This window comes from Aegilops tauschii, chromosome 3 (assembly GCF_002575655.3).
Source record: "Aegilops tauschii subsp. strangulata cultivar AL8/78 chromosome 3, Aet v6.0, whole genome shotgun sequence".
NCBI lineage: Eukaryota > Viridiplantae > Streptophyta > Magnoliopsida > Poales > Poaceae > Aegilops > Aegilops tauschii.
The window spans coordinates 558,132,462-558,144,989 of record NC_053037.3 but is presented as its reverse complement, the minus strand read 5'-3'; the positions used below and the strand labels follow the sequence as shown (position 1 = coordinate 558,144,989).

Below are 12,528 nucleotides of genomic sequence, written 5' to 3'. Positions count from 1 at the left end.
CGCCCCTCTAACTTATATAAGGAGGGGCAGGGCACCCCAAAGAGGGACAAGCAACAAGAAACAATCTCTAGGGCTAGACACAAAGAGCCGGCTTATCGGCGACTCTCTCATGAGCATAATGAGACCTAGCCACAAACAGCATGTAGGGCTATTACCCGATGATGTTTCCCGGGGCCCGAAGCTGTCTAAATCCTTGTCTTGTGTTGCGTCTCTCGATTCCGCCCAACCCCTCTCAAGCTACCACATAGATGCGTTGGCCTCGCGACTAAGTCCTGACACTAAGGACATCTGCCGTGACAATTCCACGACACTTATTGCTCGGTCCGTTGAGTGTGTCTTATTAGGATACAACAATGAGCATAAGGGATATTGTTGCTAGGATCATGTTGGTCGTCGGATGACTATTTCTCGGGATATCACTTTTGATGAGTCTCAGCCCTTCTACCCGCGTCCATCTTCCCTGACCTTTTCAGTGGAGGACATCTGTTTCCACACTTTTCCCGACACTCCTATCACTCTTGTTAAGCCCTAATCCATTCCTCGTACTGCTCTTGCTTCTCCGATTATTCAAGATTCAACACCATCATCTCCTATGATTTCCTCACCTACTTATCACAGGATTCGACACATTTATCACCGGTGGCTTCCTTGTCTTCATCACCTAAGTTTATCTCGATGATTCTTGCTCGTATTCTTTCATATTTGCCTCACTTTTATACACGTCACTCGTGTGTTGTGGATGCGGCTACCAATGCGCTATCTTCCTCGTCTCGGCCTACTTATGGCTTGCGTCCTCGTCCTGTTTCGCCTGCTGATCACCTTAGTCTTTCAAACATTGGCGTTGTTGCTCTTGAGAAGACTTCTTATCTTGATGTTGTTCATACCAAATGGCACCTTGCCATGATAGATAGAGGATATTGCTATTGTTGAGCACATCAACACGTGGGATATTGTTTCACTTTCTCGTCTTCTTTCCATTACTTGGTGGGTCTACAAGGTTAAGACTTGCTCTAATGGTTCTCTTGAGCATTACAAAGCTCATCTTGTGGCTCGTGGCTTTCAGCGGTAGCATGGCCTTGATTACGATGAGACATTTTGCTCCTGCGGGCCATATGACCACTGTTCGCGCACTTCTTTGGCCTCTATTCATCACGGGTCTGCATCTCGGTTTGATGTTAAGAATGTCTTTCTTAATGGTGAGCTGTGTGAGGAGGTTAACGTGCAGCCGCCACTTGGGTATTCCACATCTAGATTCCCCTATTCATGTTTTTACTGTCAAATGGAACTTCCTACCAGTTGATAGTCAAGTCACTCTTAGCACTTCGTCTTTTCATCTTCCTTCTTTTGCTCATCTTCCTTGACTTCACTACAATAATTGTCCGCGTGTTGTGGATTCTTCTAATGAGTCATCTTCCTCGACTACTATGTCTTCTTCTATTGGCAATACGTCGCCTCCAGATCAGCCTACAGCCTACTAATGGTTATTGCGCTACTCTTCCCGAGAAGACTTCTTATCGTGACATTTTTGTTCATCCAGAATGGCAGCATATAATGGCATTGAATGCTCTTTCCCACATCGGCTAGTGAAATCTCATTTCCCTTCCTCTAGCTCATCACATCACTTGTAAGTGGGCCTACAAGGGTAAGACTCATGCTTCTCTTGAGCTTTACGAAGCTCTTCTAGTGGTGAGAACAAAGTCATGACTACAATTAGAAATTTGCTCCTGTATGGCCTAGATGACCACTCTTCGCACACTTTCATTGTGGGTTCCGTTCGCCACTAACCCATCTCTGAGCTTGATGTCAACAATGCCTACATGTAGCCACCACCTGGGTATTCTCTTCCGGATGGCATGGTTTCTCGTCTTCGTCGCTCCCTATATGGTCTTAAGCAAACCTCTCGCGTGCCTGGTTTGAGCGCTTCATCTCAGCAATGAATGTGGCTGGTTTTTAGTGAGTGCTCATGATCCTGCACTTTTTGTCCACCAACCAACTTGTGTCTGACACTTGCTCCATATGTCAATCATCACTAGGGACAACTCTTACATTGCCTTCGTGAAGGCTCGTCGTAGTGAATTTCTCATGTATGATCTTGGTCCTCTTCGCTACTTCCTTGAGAATGAGGTTTCTTCTACCTCTGATGGCTTCTTTGTTTTCTAACAGAAGTATATCCAGGATCTTCTTGCTCGTGCTACTCTTACTGGCGAGCGCATTGTTGAGACTCAACGTCCACCTTTGTGTCCACCTCCACTCCCTGCCAGTCTGGTTGGGCATCCTTTGCCTTGCTGCGGGTTGCTATGTGAACTGTCTCAATCCCACATCCCGTGCTCCCTTGCTGGGCGACACCATAACCACATGCTCGAGCAACACCAATGGTGAGCAGGAGCTTGGACAGTCGACGCGTACCTGGATTATGCACGGCAGGCCGAGGACAGGCGCTACCTAAAGCCAGGGCCAAGGGCACACAGTAGGAGAACGTGGGGTGCTTAATCAAGTGCATGCCACACAACCTGCAAACAGGAGAAGCACACCAAGCCGGATCAGCAGGTAACGGAGAGTGCACACGCACGTGGGATGCTGGACCAAGTAACTCTGCTGCCACTGCCGCCAGTCTCTCCACCTCTGTTACCTTGTCTACCATCTGTTTTCAGCGGTGGCATCATCGCCAGGAGTCACTTGTGTGGCTCTCATCTCTCATCCTTAGTTTGACGTGGTCTTCTTCGATCCGTCTCCAACGGTGTCTCTAAACCACCAGGGCTGTCAGCTTGTAAAGAGGTACAGTTACCTTATGCTCATAGCGAGACACTGTCTCAGCATCCTTTCGGCATTGTTCTCTTTTATGTCTAGGTCCATCTCCCTTTGCCTCGAAAGGAGGTCTTCGCTAGTATACGATCTTTATAGATGACTTCTCTCAACACACCTGGATATACTTTATTTCTTCTCGTAGTGATGTCTTATCTATATAAGTGTTTTGATGCCATGGTTCACACTAAGTTCTCTACGCCTAGTCTTGTATTCTGTGATGACTCTGGTGGACAATACATCTCCAAGTTGTTGCTTTGAGTCCTGAGCAAGGTACTCTTGCTCAGTTCTCTTATCCTGGTGCTCATGCTCAGAATGGCGTGGTTGAGCGCAAGCATCGTCGCCTTCTTGAGACGGCTCGTTAGTTGATGGTCACTACTTTATCTTTCGCCGCGCTTCTCAGTCAAGTCTGTCTCCACTTCCATCTATCTCATCAACCTTCAACAATCCATTTCCCTACAGGGTGGTGCTCCTTTGGAGCGTCACTTTGATTGTTTTCTAATTATTTAGCGCTTCAATTGTTTGGTTGTGTTTGCTATGTTCTTCTTTCCCCTCATGAACGCACCAAACTAACTGCTCGGTTTTTTAAGGGTCTTCTTAGGATATTGCAATGAGTGTAAGGGATATTGTTGTTGAGATCACGCCGATCGACGAATGCCTATTTCTTGGTATACAACTTTCGATTAGTCTCGTCCCTTCTACACGCGTTCATCTTCCTCAACCTTTTCAGTGAAGGATATCTCTTTCTACAATTTTCTCGACCCTCCTATCATTCCTGTTGATCCCTTATGCATTCGCTTCTCCGATTATAATAGATCCAACGTCATCATCTCCTATGATTTCCTGACCTCGCTTATCACAGGATTCTACACCATCACCGATGGCTTCCTCGTCTCCATCACCTGAGTTTACCCCGATGATTCCTCCTCATGGTCATCCATCTTTTCCTCACTTTTATACTCGTTGACCGCGTGTTGTGCATGTGTCAACTAATGTGCCATCTTCCCCGTCTCAGCCTACTTACGACTTGCCTTCTCATCGTTTCTGCCAATTGACCGCCCTGATTTTTCAAGCACTCGCACTGCTGTTCTTGAGTCGATTTCCTATCGTGATGTTGTTGCTTATCCGAAATGGCAATTTGCGATGGCAGAGGAGATTGTTGCTCTTGAGCGCAGCGACACATGGGATCTTGTTTCTCTTCCTCTTTGTGTTCGTCCTGTCACTTGTAAGGGGTCTACAAGGTTAAGACTCGCTCTGATGGCTCAATGGTTCCGTTGAGCGTTACAAGACTCATCTTGTGGCTCGTGGCTTTCAGGAGGAGCATGGTCTTGATTACAAAAAGACTTTTTGCTCATGTGAACCATATGACCACTGTTCGCACATTCGGCACTTATCTGTATCTCAACTTGATGTTAAGAATGTCTTTCTTAATGGTGAGCTACGCGAGGAGGTTTACATTCAGCCACCACCGCTATTTTGTTCCTTATGACATGCGTTGTCGTCTTCGTCGCTCTCCATGGCCTGAAGCAAGCCCTCGAGACTGGTTTGAGCGTTTTGCCTCTACAGTGGCTGCCGCTGGTTTCAGCGAGTGCTCATGATCCTGCGTTGTTTGTCCACCTTTCTGCTCTTGGTCGGACTCTTCTTCTATAAGTTGATGACACAGAGTATATTGCCTTTGTGAAGGCACGTCTTAGTGAGCACTTTCTGATCTTGGCCCACTTTGCTACTTTATTAGGAGTAAGGTCTCTTCTTGGTCAAGAAAAGTAATCCAGGATCTTGCTCGTGTCGCTCTTAATAATGAGTGCACCGTTGACTCCCATGTAGCTCAATGTTCACCTCCGTGCTACTGATGGTGACCCTTCGTCAACTCCCACACGTTATCGTCATCTTGTTGGGGGTCTTCTAGCTATCACTCGCCCGGATATCTCCTATCATGTCCATATTTTGAGTCAGTTCGTCTCTGCCCCCACCTCGGTTCACTATAGTTATCTTCTTCGTGTTTTGTGATATATTCGTGGCACGATCCCTCATTGTATAGTCTTTCCCCGTTCCCGTTCATTACAGCTCCCAGGCATATTGAGATGTTATGTGGGCTAGTGATCCGTTGGTCGTTATTCACTTTCTGCTTACTGTGCATTTCTAGTGGTTCTCTGATTGCTTGGAAGAAGAACCAGACTGCAGTGAGTGCACCTCCTCCTACAACGTCGGCAAGCCACCATCCAGCTCTACCCTCCACTATATGCTCTACGGCATTGCTGCCGTGGCTCAGATGGTGGCAAACTCACTAGCACTAATGCCTCTCGGACGATGTCGCAAGAGCCTTCATCCTCCTAGGTGGCATGAATGGCCGGGGGGACAATGGTGCCATGGCCGCTGGCATTCCCTCTCTCAAATCATGAAGTGAATAAGAGAAATAGTCTAGCATATTGGGGGAATGAGGCCAAAATGGTTGAGATGAGTTAGGCTCACTACCAAAATGGTTGGTGTATTCTTCTCCAAAGTGGGCCATGTTGAGATGAGTTAGGCTCACTACCAAAATGGTTGGTGTATTCTTCTCCAAAGTGGGCCACGTTTGCATAACACGACCAAGTGGGATATAGTCATATACTCTATCAAACCCAAATGATAATCTTCTTTTCTCAATAAACTTTAACCCCGACTTTCAGATAATAATTTGACCCAAACACTAGACATAGCATTGACCATAATTTTTTATACATCACACCATATTTTTAGAATCTACTAACATGTAAGTCGTATAAAAAAAGTAATAAATCTAGGCATGCAATTTACATGTGACCATTATATTATATTGTTTTAGAAATCCTAGGTAGGTCTCACTAGATGTCTAGACCCATGTCTATACTCTACAACATTGTACATTTGTAAACAGAAGGGTGTGGTTTAATTTATCACCATCGTCTAGACGGTAATCTCTATTCCCAACCTAGGGGTGTGCATTACATGATGGAAAATACAATAATCTCTGAACTTCGTCAAAAACTTACGGAAGTAGATGTAACTCAATAAACAATTGTGTTTGAGATTTCAAAAGGAAGATATAATGATAAGGTGTTTAACAAATATGCATGCATGTTGTATCATGCTTATCGACTGAACAAAACAAATATTAGGATAGATACCACGAAATAGAATGCATACCAATACGAATACAACCACCACTGGCTCCATCACGGAATGTTGCGTGATAAAGGTCCGCCATGATAACTCAGTAGCTTCCTCAACTAACACGTTGAATTTGTAACTGAAATGTAAAACACAAACATAAGCGATGCAACTTCAAGATAATATGAACAGTGAGAAAGCAACGTATAGAGGTATAAAAGAACATACCCCTCATCCAAGATACCATAAGCATACAGAGAGTTAGAGAACCGGCTTCCCTTGAGCCTTGCACCCTCGCTTATCAACATAGTATCAACTCCGGACCCTAGAAAAAGAGCAGAATTGTTAAGCATAGACCTAAGTACATCTTAACGACACTAAAATATGTCGAAGGGCCACTCACGGTTGCATCAAATCCAACAAGCATTGTACCAATTGGAAGTACCATCCTGCCATATGAAAATAAAGGATATTAGCCAATGTCTTCAAAGAACCAGCAATAGAGATTCTTCGCTTGTTCACGAGCTCATGGAGCTCATGAACCTCTGAAGGAAGAAACTATTGTTATGCTTACTATCTTTTACTATCAAAGGGGAGTACGGTTGTGATGGTAGGTCATGGTACGTCTATTCGCATGTTCGTGTGTCGCTTCCTCCTCTCTCAACCAAATTCTCGCCGACAAGTGGACCCGCCCGCTCTCTTCCCAGCCTCATCGACTCGCTCAACCCAATCTGATTTATTCTTCCTCTTGTGAAGAGCGAGCGCGACCAGCTAGGGTTACTATCGCGTTCAGTCGTCGCCGCCTCACATCACTGCCCTGGTCGCTATCGGACACATCAACCAAGAACTGCATTGTCGAACACAAGCCTAGGTCGCCCTCGTTTGTACATGCAAGATGTAGCTCGCCGTCTTCTATGTCATGTAGGACCTTCATTTATACCTGCTTCCTAGCGCATCAAACAGTGGCACCGCAGCAGGACTCCGAGTGCAGCAGCTACTCCAGTTGTACATGAGCCATAGGGTCAAGATTGTCTTTTATATTTATGGGACGGAGGGAGTACGAACCTATCTCTGACCTAGAGAGAGATATGTGAAACTCATGATTTAGCTCACTTAATATCACAAAATTATTTTAGGAGAGACCATCTAGCGTACTTCTCAATTGTGGTATTGGTCGTGCTATTATTTCATGAGTATATTTTGATGTCTAATTATTTCTTTTAAAATTAAAATCAATATTATGGGTAGCAGCACATTCACTGCTGATGCAAGAACATTCCAGCTTGCCTGAAGAACAAAAAGTTCCATTATTTTGTGAGTCTATACAACTTTTACTTGCATTATATTGAACTTCATGTGAATTTGCATCATTTGCACCCCAATCCTTACCGAATATATACCTATACTAACTGCCCACCCCAAGAAAATTCACACGCTAATTATAAAATAAAAAGATCTGAAAAATGTTTTTTATGCCCATACAAGATAGTTCAAGTGTAATCAACTGTACATAGACCCTACATTATCAATCTATGCAGATGAAGAAGACAAGATTTGCACTCAGTCCTGCTTGGTCCCTTTTGTTTGTGCCACATCCCATTGGAAGTGAGTTTTTAGCTGTCTTTTGTGGTAAAATGTGAAAGATTCAAATCCGATGTTGATATCTTTTCTTTCCGGAATGATACTTTGCTGGTCTTTTTCACCTATTGTCTCACATGATGAATATCTAGAGCATACTTAGATTTGCTATTTGTGTATTTTGTTTTTGTAGACTTAGTAAGAGCACAGAGAAATAATACTTAAATAGTGTAGGTTGAAATATAATTGACAAAAGGTCTTATATTAGTAGTTAAAATCATTTTGTAGTAGTTGCAACTTGGTTATTATGATATTCAATAAACTTCCACTACAAGAAATGATGGCAGAGGCGGATAATGGAGAAGGAAAATGGTGCTTCGTATAGTTACAATCCTGAGAACTTATTTTCTATATATATAAATTTCTTGTTCCATATCAAGTGACAACACCCATGAGCAATGGAGAGCAAAGTGATAACACATAAAAGATGGAGCTGTGATAAAATTCATGGACATGCAAGAATAAAAAAAGGAGGGAGAATAAAGCTTGTATTCCTATGGGACGTGGATAGACAGACGGATAACATAGTAGACGCTGAAGAAGATAAATATAATATCCCGTTGCAACACACGGCACTCAACTAGTACTATGCAAAATATGAGATGCAAGTAGACAAGCAGGTGACATTTTACCTTAACCCAAGTTTCTATGCCAAAATTGGCAATCAGCAGCCCCACAAGCCATGGTTCCGCATGTAGGGATTAAAGCTGCAGAACAGAAAACACAGAATCATGTAAGGACAGAAATACATTCTGATGAATGTTTAAGTGATGATCCTTGCATCAAGCAAGAGCCTTCTACAACGACTAACAAACATGCAAGGGCAATTTTACAGAAGGAACAGCACTTGTGGAAAGATAGACATTATACAATAACAGCAGCTTTCTATTGGATTTCTCCGAACCACACAGACACAAATCAATATGCATAAATGTTGGACCTTCGGATAAGCAGACTTGAATTCAATAGTAAGTATTAGCAAAAGTATCTTTTTTGTGTGTGTGATATCAGTATCACATCAATTCACAACTCTCTATCATTACCAATCCCACTACAGATTACCTCCCTTCTCAGTTCCTACAGATAATTAGCATCCAAACTCAATCAGTATCTTTGTATTCACCACGTAATCCAAATGAACCGCCACATCCAAGCACGGTCACCACCACTGGTGTGAGGTTATGGCACTACAATTGGTGGCTCAGCTATTGTGAGGTTGTGATATGTTTTTCTCTGTTGTACACTAGAACGGTAGAACCTAAGCAGAAGTTCTTCACACCCAAATCAAGTTGGTTTGAGATTTCATAGAAGTATGAATCACTGCCCTGAATTACTAGATATGAAAATGTACAGCCCTGGTGCGCAAGAGTAAAGAAACACACCCCTGACCACCAAATTGTCCTCCCAGAGATAATCAACGGACAAAGGAACCAGATTTCGCTAGGAGATCTATAAACATCCCGACCCTAAATCACGCATCCACGCCAGCAAATCGAATCCCCGCAGCACCAAACCCTAGCACTGGAATGCGAGGCCAAGGGACAGAGGACTCACATGTGTACCCGCCCATGCTGGCGCGGGAGTCGGCGGCGACGATGACGCCTTGTCGGAGATGAAGGAGAGCGTGGTCGTCCCCTTGTTGTTCGCCATCTCCTTGGTCGCTTTCTGGAACCCATCGAACTGCCACCGAGAAACGAAAAGGGGGCGCAAACGGATCAGAGGCCGGCGGAGTGAAGAGGGGATTGAGGGAGGGGAAGGCTCACGCACGTGGTTGCAGGTGGGGAACTCGAGGGCGAGCTGGTCGGCGGAGAAGAGGCCGCCGAAGTCGTCGCTGCCGACCGCGGCGGCGTCGAAGTGGTTCTTTAGGGCGGACAGGTTGGGAATTCGAGAGCGAGCTGGTCGTCGGTGTCGGCGGAGAAGAGGCCGCCGAAGTCTTCGCTGCCGGCCGCGGCGGTGCCGAAGTGGTTCTCGACGGCGTGGATGTGTAGCGGCGGAGGCGATCAATTGAGATTTCTTCTCTTTTCCTCCTCGCGTCGGTCTCCCCCTTCCTTTCTTGCGGCAGGCCTTGTCTCGCACGAGAGGCCCTGCTTATGGAGGGATTGGGCCGGGCTGTGCGCCCCGACTTGGATACCGTCTCGAACCTACATGGGCCGCGGCCCAGAAGCGGGAGGTGGTGGTGGTTCGCTCCCAGCAGCGCATTAAAAACACCTAAAAAAGCAGAGCATTAATAACCCCTAAAAAAGCAGAGCATTAAAAAAAGTCGAAATTTTTAGAGATTGCTAGTAAGCGTAACGTCTCAAAAAAATAAACTAATAAGCGTGATGTGCAACATTTTCAAAAATTATACTCGGGAGGCCAATCAAGTCACACATGAGATTGCCAAGCATAGCTATGAGAACCATTATTTACGAGATCAATCGGAGATTTCTAGAGCTGGCACTTCGATAAGCATAGAGTTTTCTTAGTGAAATCAGATAAGTATGAATGTTCTTATGGAGGCTCTCTAAACATTCGTTACCTACAGAAGATGTGAGAGCTCATAGGCACATGTCTGATTCTTCTTCTTGTGGATTGTGTGGCTCACTGGACTCCTGGAGACACTCCTTGATCAATTGCACAACGGCGAGATGCATCTGGGCTATAGTTGACGAGGAAATGGCTCGGGACTTGGTTTCAACAGCTTAACCAAGTGCCAAACTGCGGCTTTTTACGTGCTGGAATCATTATCACATGAGAAATTTGTACTTCTTGCAGTAACTCTTTGGGCAATTTGATTTGCTCGATGCAGGGCCATCCATGAGGGGATTTTTCAATCTTCCCAGGCGACATCATCCTTCATCATGAGATTCATAGGGGAGCATGACGTCCTTAAGGTAACCCCCGCACCTAGCATACATGGCATACAGAGAGCAGCACCGAATATCCAGCAACAATGACTGAAGGCTCCACCGGCGGGTTTCGCAAAAATTCACGTAGACGCAGGCATTCACCAGGGAAGAGGGGGATCGGCTGCAGCAGTGTGCCATAACAGTAATGGACAGTACCTGGGCAGTTCGGCTCTTGTCATTGATGGGTTAGAGGATCCAACGGCCCTTCAAGCTATAGCATGTAGAGAAGGACTTGCACTGGCTGAAGATCTAAACATCCAGAACTGTGTTATTGCATGTGACTCAAAGCAAGTGGTTTCAGAGATTGACAAGGGAAGTAGAGGTAGTTATGCTGCTATAGTTAATGAAATTAATCTTGAGGTAGCTCAATTTCATGCAATTTTACTTTTGAGAGTCGTGTGGCCAATGTGGAAGCACATAGTCTAGCCAAGTTCGCTCTTTCGAGGGGTCCGGGACACCACATCTGGTTTGGCCAACCCCACGTGTTGGGGAACGTAGTAATTTCAAAAAAAAATCCTACGCACACGCAAGATCCATCTAGGTGATGCATAGCAACGAGAGGGGAGAGTGTTGTCTACGTACCCTCGTAGACCGAAAGCGGAAGCGTTATGACAACGCGGTTGATGTAGTCATACGTCTTCACGATCCGACCGATCCTAGCACCGAAGGTACGGCACCTCCGCAATCTGCACACGTTCAGCTCGGTGACGTCCCACGAACTCTAGATCCAGCTGAGGTCGAGGGAGAGTTTCATCAGCACGATGGCGTGGTGATGGTGATGATGAACCTACCGGCGCAGGGCTTCGCCTAAGCACTGCAACGATATGACCGAGGTGGAAATCTGTGGAGGGGGGCACCGCACACGGCTAAACAATCAACTTGTGTGTCTATGGGGTGCCCCCCTCCCCCGTATATAAAGGAGTGGAGGTGGGGGAGGGCCGGCCCTCTCATGGCGCGCCCAGGGGGGTCCTACTCCCGGTGGGAGTAGGATTCCCCCTTCCCTAGTTGGAGTAGGAGAGGAAGGAGGAGGAGAGAGGGAGAAGGAAAGGGGGGCCGGCCCCCCACCCCAATTCGGTTTGGGCTTGGGGGGAGGCGCCCCCACCTTGGCCGCCTCCTCCTCTCTCCCACTAAGGCCCAATAAGGCCCATACACTCCCGGGGGGGTTCCGGTAACCCCCCCGATACTCCGGTAAATGCCCGAACTCACCCGGAACCATTCCGATGTCCAAACATAGCCTTCTAATATATCAATCTTTATGTCTCGACCACTTCGAGACTCCTCGACATGTCCATGATCACATCTGGTACTCCGAACAACCTTCGGTACATCAAAACACATAAACTCATAATACAGATCGTCATCGAACGTTAAGCGTGCGGACCCTACGGGTTCGAGAACTATGTAGACATGACCGAGACTCATCTCCGGTCAATAACCAATAGCGGAACCTGAATGCTCATATTGGTTCCTACATATTCTATGAAGATCTTTATCGGTCAAACCGCATAACAACATACGTTGTTCCCTTTGTCATCGGTATGTTACTTGCCCGAGATTCGATCGTCGGTATCTCAATACCTAGTTCAATCTCGTTACCGGCAAGTCTCTTTACTCATTCCGTAATGCATCATCCCATAACTAACTCATTAGTCACATTGCTTGCAAGGCTTATAGTGATGTGCATTACCGAGAGGGCCCAGAGATACCTCTCCGACAATCGGAGTGACAAATCCTAATCTCGATCTATGCCAACTCAACAAACACCATCGGAGACACCTGTAGAGCATCTTTATAATCACCCAGTTACGTTGTGACGTTTGATAGCACACTAAGTGTTCCTCCCGTATTCGGGAGTTGCATAATCTCATAGTCATAGAACATGTATAAGTTATGAAGAAAGCAATAGCAACAAACTAAATGATCATCGTGCTAAGCTAACGGATGGGTCAAGTCAATCACATCATTCTCTAATGATGTGATCCCGTTCATCAAATGACAACTCTTGTCCATGGCTAGGAAACTTAACCATCTTTGATTAACGAGCTAGTCAAGTAGAGGCATACTAGTGACACTC

The 12,528-nt window shown here is 45.6% G+C and overlaps 1 pseudogene; it reads right to left on the bottom strand.

The window, feature by feature from the left end:
* Positions 1 to 10,199, bottom strand: part of LOC109778422 (uncharacterized) — a 29,858-nt pseudogene extending 19,659 nt beyond the window's left edge.
* Positions 10,200 to 12,528: the final 2,329 nt, after the last annotated feature.